General features: G+C 43.4%; 1 non-coding gene across 1 annotated transcript; it reads right to left on the reverse strand.

The window, feature by feature from the left end:
- Positions 1 to 7,995: 7,995 nt before the first annotated feature.
- On the reverse strand, positions 7,996 to 8,102 carry LOC120257800. The gene has a single exon (XR_005535884.1). It is a non-coding gene; the product is annotated as a small nucleolar RNA R71 (small nucleolar RNA).
- Positions 8,103 to 8,581: the final 479 nt, after the last annotated feature.

Raw genomic sequence — 8,581 nt, forward strand, 5'->3', positions numbered from 1 at the left:
GTAAAAGCAACAAGTAAGAGAGCAAAAGTAAAGAAGGGGGGTAAGGCAATTGATAAAGATGGGGTACTCGGATAATGCTCCGCCTAGGATAATTGTTTCAAGTGCAAAAACCTTCTATTATGCTTCCTAATCAATGCAATGGTGAGTCGTGGAAATCCTTAATTACATAGTCCCAAATCTAAGGTCAACTATGCCTAACTCTATACATGTCCCGGAGGAGAAATCGAACAATCTCAACACCTCGCACTCGTCATAGAGTTGCAATGAGCTCTAGGGATTCCAAGTGATAAATTTCTTCCTAATTATAGACCCTAACCCTTTGGTCCAGTGGAAGGTCCCCTAACCACAATTGAGCCCTAGATACTAAGATCACCTCAACGCTTCACTCACAGACGCGCAACTAAGCCCAGTAGAAGTCCATCCCTTAGACCATTCACTCTATTATGGCCGCAAAGAAGTCGAGGAACGGAGGTAGAATCTATCACGCTGGAGGGGAAACGGGACGCCTCCCTGCACTCTCGACTCACCCTCTCAACCCTCTCCAACCTAGCTTTTGTCTAACGCTCGTGGTGTGTCACTCACTCACAAGGTTACCAACAAGAACTCTCAACCCTAGTGTCACTCTAGGGGAAATGTTCATACAATCAAGCATTCAAGGTTGGAACTCACAATAAACATCAATTTATTGAAAGCATAATAAAGAGGTTCAAAGAAACAAATACATCCTAGGGTTCACAATACCCGAGTACCCCATGGAGCTAAGTACAATAAAAGAAATAGAATGTAAAAGCAATGAATCCATAAAGAAACCCCCTCGATAGTCGTGTCGATGGTCTTGTGGAAAGTCCTCTACTCGTCGTCCAAGGATTCCCTCATCCGGTATAGGATACGCCTCGACGGAAGCTCCTCTACCAACCTTCTTCCTAAGGAATGGCAATGTCGGAGCCATAGAACCTCTCCAAAACCTTGGCCAATACCCCTCAAAACCCTAGCCGAAGCCCTCTCTCAAGTTGGGGAAAAGATGGAGAAACGAATACTAAAATCTGGGCTGATTCGGCTTTTAAATAGGGCTAGAATCGGGCAAGTACACGGGCGTGGATGCTTCACGCCCTGCGGGGGAATTTCCACACGCGTGGATAATTTCCACACGCCCTGTGGATCCTCTCGAAACTCGCTTTTCTCGGCCGGCGTGAGCAAAGGTCGCTACAAGATTTCTCGCCGTGTTGCTACATTTCTCTGCTACAGTATCCAGCCTGAATAGCTTCCCGAATCCATACTTTCATCGGAGTAACGTAAACGGGCACACGTTCACGTCGTGGATCACTTGCATCTTTAATTATACGCACGTTGGTGGATCTCTTGTTCTATGTGCATAAGTCGGAATGCTCGAGTGTGACTGCCTTTGTGCCGCTCCAAATGGATGTGCCAACTCGAATACGTGGAGGTTGGCACACACTCTAGCATCTCACATCGACCTATGTCTTCGCGTTTGAACCTTAGTAAGATTTCCACCAAAATCGGTGCATTGTAAACCACATTGGCTTCTTTCCTTCATACTTGGCCTCACAACCCTACCTGCATAAAAGTAACAAAAAAACAAATATATTAGTGTAAAAACCTGAGAAAAGTAATGCTCAACATAAGGAATGAACGCTTCACATCCATATCGCACAAGCACTTATCATCCCTGCATCCAGGAGCTTCACCACCTCCGCTTTGATGACTTCCTTCATGCTCGGATTTAACCTCCGCTGAGGTTGGATCACAGATTTGTAATCATCTTCCATTAAGATTTTATGAGTACAGAATGATGGATTTATGCCCTTAATGTCGGAGATCTTCTACGCAATAGTCAAAGTATGCCTTTTCAACATGCTAACAAGCCTTCCCTTTTGATTCACCGACAAGTATGAAGCTATAATCACCGGGAGTTTAGATTCTTCCATCAGGAAGGCATATACTAAATATGCTGGTAAGGTTTTATGCTCAAGTTCTGGTGGTTCATCAATCGAAGGGCGCAGCCTGCCCTCCTTCAATTTGTCAGTCTCCTCAAAATCCTTCCCCTCACGTTCGCAATCATTCTCCCCTTCTTCTACTTGTAAATGTGTTTTTCTGTGGCCTTCTACGGCAAACAATGCTTCCATTCCACAACTCTCCCCTCCTGACATCGACACACCCAAAGAGAAAAATTCCTACTTTTGTTCATAATAAGATGAATCAAATTGAGCTGGGACCCTCTCCAAACTTTCCTCTAAGTAATCATTCATTGATCCCAATGCAGATCTCTCAAACTGATCTAACACATTATCTAGTTCGTAGTTTCGTTCTTGAATTCTAGCAATATAATCTTTAACTGATTCTTCTATGGGCTATTGAACATTATACGACTCTTGCAAGGAACGACATGGTGTATCCTGTACTGCAAACAATTGAACCTTTTGTTTTGTATTTTCAACCATTCTTGTGATAGTGTCGAATAACTCAGGTATTTCAATCATTTCTATGACTAAAGAAAAAAAAATTCAGAACGATGATAGAAAAGAAGATATGAAATAGAATGAATGAATAGCTAAGAAAACAAAGTGCAAAGTATCTCTAAACGCCTACTCCCCGGCAATGGCGCCAAAAAAATGACAAGTCCATATATGCGTGTAAACCGCAAGTGCATGGGTATCAAAGTAATAATCCCATATGAGTGGGTATCGTATCCACAGAGAGTAGGGAATAAAAACATTTAAGTTGTTTCTTCACTAATGTGGAAGATGAATAGTGATAAGTGTGATAAAATATGAAATAACGAAAATAAAAACAACAAGATAGATGGCACAAGTAAAGTAGAAGGTAAGGCAATCGATAAAGATGGGGTACCTGGATATTTATCCGCATAGGACAATTGTTTCAAGTGCAAGAAACCTCTATTATACTACCTAATTGATGCAATAATGAGTTATGAAAATCCTTAATTACATGATCCCAAATCTAAGGTCAACCATGCCTAACTCTATACATGTCCCGGAGGAGAGATTGAATAACCTCTCAACCTCACACTCGCATAGAATTGCAATGAGCTCTAGGGATTCCAAATGATAAAACCTATTCCTATATATAGACCTAAACCTTTCATCTAGGTGAAAGATTCCTAGCCACAATTAAGCCCTAGGTGCTAAGCCCAAGCGGAAGGTCATCCCTTAGCCCATTCACTCAACTATGGCCGCAAAGAACTCTTGGAACGTGGAGGTAGGATAGATCACAACGGAGGGGAAAGGGACGCTCCGCTACCTCTCGACTCACCCTCTCAACCCTCTCCAATCTAGCTTTGTCTAACTTTCATGGTGTGTCACTCACTAACAAGAGTTACCAAGAAGAACTCTCAACCCTAGTGTCACTCTAGAGGAGTATTCATACAATCAAGTCTCCAAGATTGGAACTCACAATAAACATCAATTAATAGAAAGCATAATAAAGAGGTTCAATGAAACGAATACATCCTAGGGTTGACAAATACCCAAGTACCCACTAGAGGTTTAGCTCTCCATGGAGCTAGATACAATCAATGAAATTGAATGGAAAAACAAAGCATCCATAGAAAACCTCCTTGTTAGTCATGGTGATGGTCTTGTGGAGAGTCCTCTACTCGTCGCAAGGTTCCCTTTGTCTGGCCTAGGATACATCTCGTCGGATCGGTGCCGAAGAAAGCTCTCCCACTAACCTTCTTCCAAACAGCGCACGATGTCGGAGCTATAGAACCTCTCTAAAGCCCTAGACAATACCTCTCAAAACTCTAGTCCCCACCCTCTCTCAAGTTGGGGAAAAGATGGAGAAAAAATGCTGAAATCGGAGCTGAAATCGGCTTTTAAAGGCCTAGAATCGGGAATCCACACGCCCTTGTGGGCGCCCATGTGGATTTTTCACACGCCTGTGTGGATTCTCTATTTTGGTATTTTGTCGGCCGGTTGTAAACAGTGCTGCTGCAGTATTTTTACTACAGTGTTTTCTACAATACCCTGCTGTAGTGTCGGCCTGGAATACTCCCGAATCCATACTTTCATCGAGGTAACGCAAACGGGCACACATTTATGTTGGTGATTGCCTTGCTTCTTTAATAATGAACATGTTGATAGACATCTTGTTCTATATGCACAAGTCGGAATGCTTGAATATGACTCCCCTTGTGCCCCTCCAAATAGTTGTGCTAACTCGAGTTCGAGGAGGTTGGCACCCATTCCTGCATCTGGAACCCGACCTATGCCTTTGCGTTTGAACCTTAGCAAGATTTCCTCCAAATTAGTGTAATGTGACCCACATTGGCTTCTTTATCCCATAATCGGTCTCACAACCCTACCTGCTTGAAAGTAACATAAATACACGCATATTAGCGTTAAAACCAGAGAAAAATAATGCACAACACAAGGAAAGAACGCTTTGCATTCTTATCACACATGCACTTATCAGTAAATCAACTTGTTATCGCAAACCCTCAGTGTCAACTCCCCAACGTCGATGTCGATTAGTACCCTAGAAGTACACAGAAAAGGCCTCCCAAGTATCAAAGGAACATCCGCATCCTCATCGACATCGAACACTACGAAGTCTACAGGAAATATATACTTGTCAACTTTGACAAGCACGTCTTCAGTGATGCACCTCGGATGTCTCTGACACGTCCGCATATGCATGTAAACTGCAGGTGCATGGGTGTCAAAGTAATAATCCCGGATGAGTGGGTATCGTATCCACAGAGAGTAGGGAATAAAGACACTTGAGTTGTTTCTTAACTAATGTGGAAGATGAATAGTGATAAGTGTAACAAAACTATGAAATAATGAAAATAAAAACAACAAGATCGAAGGTGACAAGGTCCCCTTGCGTATATCCCGCAAGTGCACGGGTTTGTCAAAGTAATAATCTCAGATGAGCGGGTATCGAATCCACAGGGAGTAGGGAATAAAAACACTTAATCTGCTTCTTAGCTATGTGAAAAATCAATAGTCATAAGTGTTACAATGATTCAATTCTCAAAAGTAAAATCAACAAGTAAGAGAGCACGAGTAAAGGAGAAGGTAAGGTAATCGATAAAGATGGGGTACTCGGATAATGCTCTGCCTAGGATAATCGCTTCAAGTGCAACAGCCCTCTATTATGCTTCCTAATCAATGCAATAGTGAGTCCTGCAAATCCTTCATTACATAGTCCCAAATCTAAGGTCAACTATGCCTAACTCTATAAATGTCCCGGAGGAGAAATCGAACAATCTCAACACCTCGCACTCGCATAGAGTTGCAATGAGCTCTAGGGATTCCAAGTGATAAATCTCTTCCTAATTATAGACCTAACCCTTTGGTAGAGGTGGAAGGTCCCTAACCATGATTAAGCCCTAGATACTAAGATCACCTTAACACTTCACTCCGTTGTACGCGCAACTAAGCCGCAGCGGAAGTTCATCCCTTAGACCATTCACTCTATTGTGTCCACAAAGAACTTGAGGAATGGAGGTAGAATCTATCACGTTGGAGGGGAAAGAGGACGCTCCTGTACCTCTCGACTCACCCTGTCAACCCTCTCCAACCTAGCTTTGTCTAACACTCGTGGTGTGTCACTCACTCACAATGTTACCAACAAGAAGTCTCAACCCTAGTGTCACTCTAGGGGAAATGTTCTTACAATCAAGCATTCAAGGTTGGAACTCACAATAAACATCAATTAATTGAAAGCATAATAAATAGATTCAATGAAACAAATACATCCTAGGGTTCACAAATGCCCAAGTACCCACTAGGGGTTTAGCTCTCCATGGAGCTAAGTACAATCAAAGAAATAGAATGTAAAAGCAATGAATCCATAAAGAAACACCCTCGATAGTCATGTCGATGGTCTTGTGGAAAGTCCTCTACTCGTCGTCCAAGGATTCCCTCGTCCGGTATAGGATACGCCTCGACGGAAGCTCCCCTACCAACCTTCTTCCTAAGGAATGACGATGTCGGAGCCATGGAACCTCTCCAAAACCTTGGCCAATACCCTCGAAACCCTAGCCGAAGCCCTCTCTCAAGTTCGGGAAAAGATGGAGAAAAGAATAGTAAAATCGGGGCTGATTCGGCTTTAAATAGGGTTGGAATCAGGCGAATACGCGGGCGTGGATGCTTCACGCGCCCGTGCGGAATTTCCACACGGGCGTGGATAATTTTAACACGCCCGTGTGGATTTTGTGAACTCCTGTTTTCTCGGCCGCCTGTGAACAGTGCACTGAATGGGGAAGTTAATCAGGTCGAAGACTGTAGCAGAGCACTGCAACAACATTGCAGCAATTACTGTAGCAACATTGTTTACAGCCGGCCGAGAAATCAGAGAAATAGAGAATCCACACGGGCCATGTGGACATTGTCCACGCCCGTGTGGAAATTCCACAGGGGCGTGTGACATCAATGTATTCGTTTCATTGAACTTCTTTATTATGCTTTCAATGAATTGATGTTTATTGTGAGTTCCAACCTTGAATGCTTGATTGTATGAACATTTCCCCTAGACTTACACTAGGGTTGAGAGTTCTTGTTGCTAACCTTGTGAGTGAGTGACACACCACTAGCGTTAGACAAAGCTAGGTTGGAGAGGGTTGAGAGGGTGAGTCGAGAGGTACAGGAGCGCCCCCTTTCCCCTCCGACGTGATAGATTCTACCTCCGTTCCTCGAGTTCTTTGCGGCCATAATGGAGTGAATGGTCTAAGGGATGAACCTTCGCTGGGGCCTAGTTGCGCCTGCAATGGAGTGAAGCGTTGAGAGGATCCTAGTATCTAGGGCTTAATTGTGGCTAGGGACCATCCATCTGGACCAAAGGGGTAGGTCTATATTTAGGAAGAGATTTATCACTTGGAATCCCTAGAGCTCATTGCAACTCTATGCCAGTGCGAGGTGTTGAGATTGTTCGATTTCTCCTCCGGGACATGTATAGAGTTAGGCATAGTTGACCTTAGATTTGGGACTATGTATGTAAGGATTTCCACGACTCACCATTGCATTAATTAGGAAGCATAATAGAGAGTTCTTGCACTTGAAGCGATCATCCTAGGTGAAGCATTATCTGAGTACCCCATTCTCTATCGATTGCCTTACCCTCTTCTTACTTTTGCTCTTTCACTTGTTGTTTTATTGTTGAGAATTGAATCAATTTCACACTTATCACTATTGATATTCCACATAGCTAAGAATCAAATTAAGTATTTTCACTCCCTACTCCCTGTGGATTCGACCCCGCTCACCCGAGATTATTACTTCGATAAGCCCGTGCACTTGCGGGATATAAGCAAGGGGACCTTGTCAAGTTTCTGGCGCCGATGCCGGGGAGCTAGGCGTTCAGAGATACTTTGCACTTTGTTTTCTTAGCTATTTCACCACACATTCTATTCCATATCTTCTTATTCTATCATTTTTTTCTGATTTTTCTTTTTCTTTTTTTCTTTGAGTACACTCCAGTGTTATGACCCGAGGGAATCCATTAATATTGATTGAAGGAGACCCTGAGCTTGAACGTACACTTCGAAGGAAAGAGAAAGAACCTGTACAAGAATAGCCTAATCCAAATTGATTTGGAAGTAGAAGGATCTGACAACATGGCGGAACAGAATGAGCAACAACGGACACTATCCGATTATGCCAGACCTTCAGTGTTGGGGACACAATCGAGTATTGTGCGTCCCCCAATTACATACTCGAATTTCGAGCTAAAGCCGGTATTCATCCATATGCTCGCAGCGATCCGCACAATTCAACGGTTTGGCTGATGAGAATCCAAACAGATCACATAGAGAGCTTCCTCGAGGTGTGTGACATCTCGAAGATCAATGGTGTGACGGATGATGCCATCAAATTGAGAGCCTTCCCATTTTCCTTAAAGGGGAAAAACAAAAACATTGGCTACACTCATTGCCTAGGGGCATCAATCACTACATGGGAGGAGATGGTAAAAGCTTTTCTAGCACGTTATTTCCCTCCCAGAAAATCAGCCAAGCTTAGGAATGAGATCTCATCCTTTATGCAATTTGAATTGGAGTCTCTATTTGAGACATGGGAACGGTTCAAGGAACTCCTGCGCAAGTGTCCGCAACACGGATTTCCGGAGTGGATGATTGTTCAAACCTTCTACAATGGGTTGAATGCAGGTACAAGACGACTCTTGGATGCAGCGGCATGAGGTACCTTAGGTAGCAAGACCCCCGATGAGGCTCGTCAATTGATTGAGGAAATGGGGTTAAATAGCTACCAGTAGAACGCGAGGGAGAAGAAAAAGGTGGCCGGTCTCCATGAAATTGATGCGTTAACTTCATTGGCGGCCCAAGTGGAGAGTTTGAGTAAGAAGCTAGATTTTATAGCTTCGAATAGAGTTGCGACCGTAACCAATTGCACCGGTTGTGGTGAAGGACATGCTCCCTCCGATTGCCCAATCGTCATTGGTGATGTTTCTTCAGTTGAGAATGTCAACTTTGTAGGTAATGGAATGAGACCTCAAGGGAATCCATACAGCAACACCTACAATTCAGGTTGGAAGAATCATCCCAACTTTTCATGGAGTAATCAAGGACCACAGAAGACCA

This window comes from Dioscorea cayenensis, chromosome 3 (genome assembly GCF_009730915.1).
Source record: "Dioscorea cayenensis subsp. rotundata cultivar TDr96_F1 chromosome 3, TDr96_F1_v2_PseudoChromosome.rev07_lg8_w22 25.fasta, whole genome shotgun sequence".
Classification (NCBI taxonomy): domain Eukaryota; kingdom Viridiplantae; phylum Streptophyta; class Magnoliopsida; order Dioscoreales; family Dioscoreaceae; genus Dioscorea; species Dioscorea cayenensis.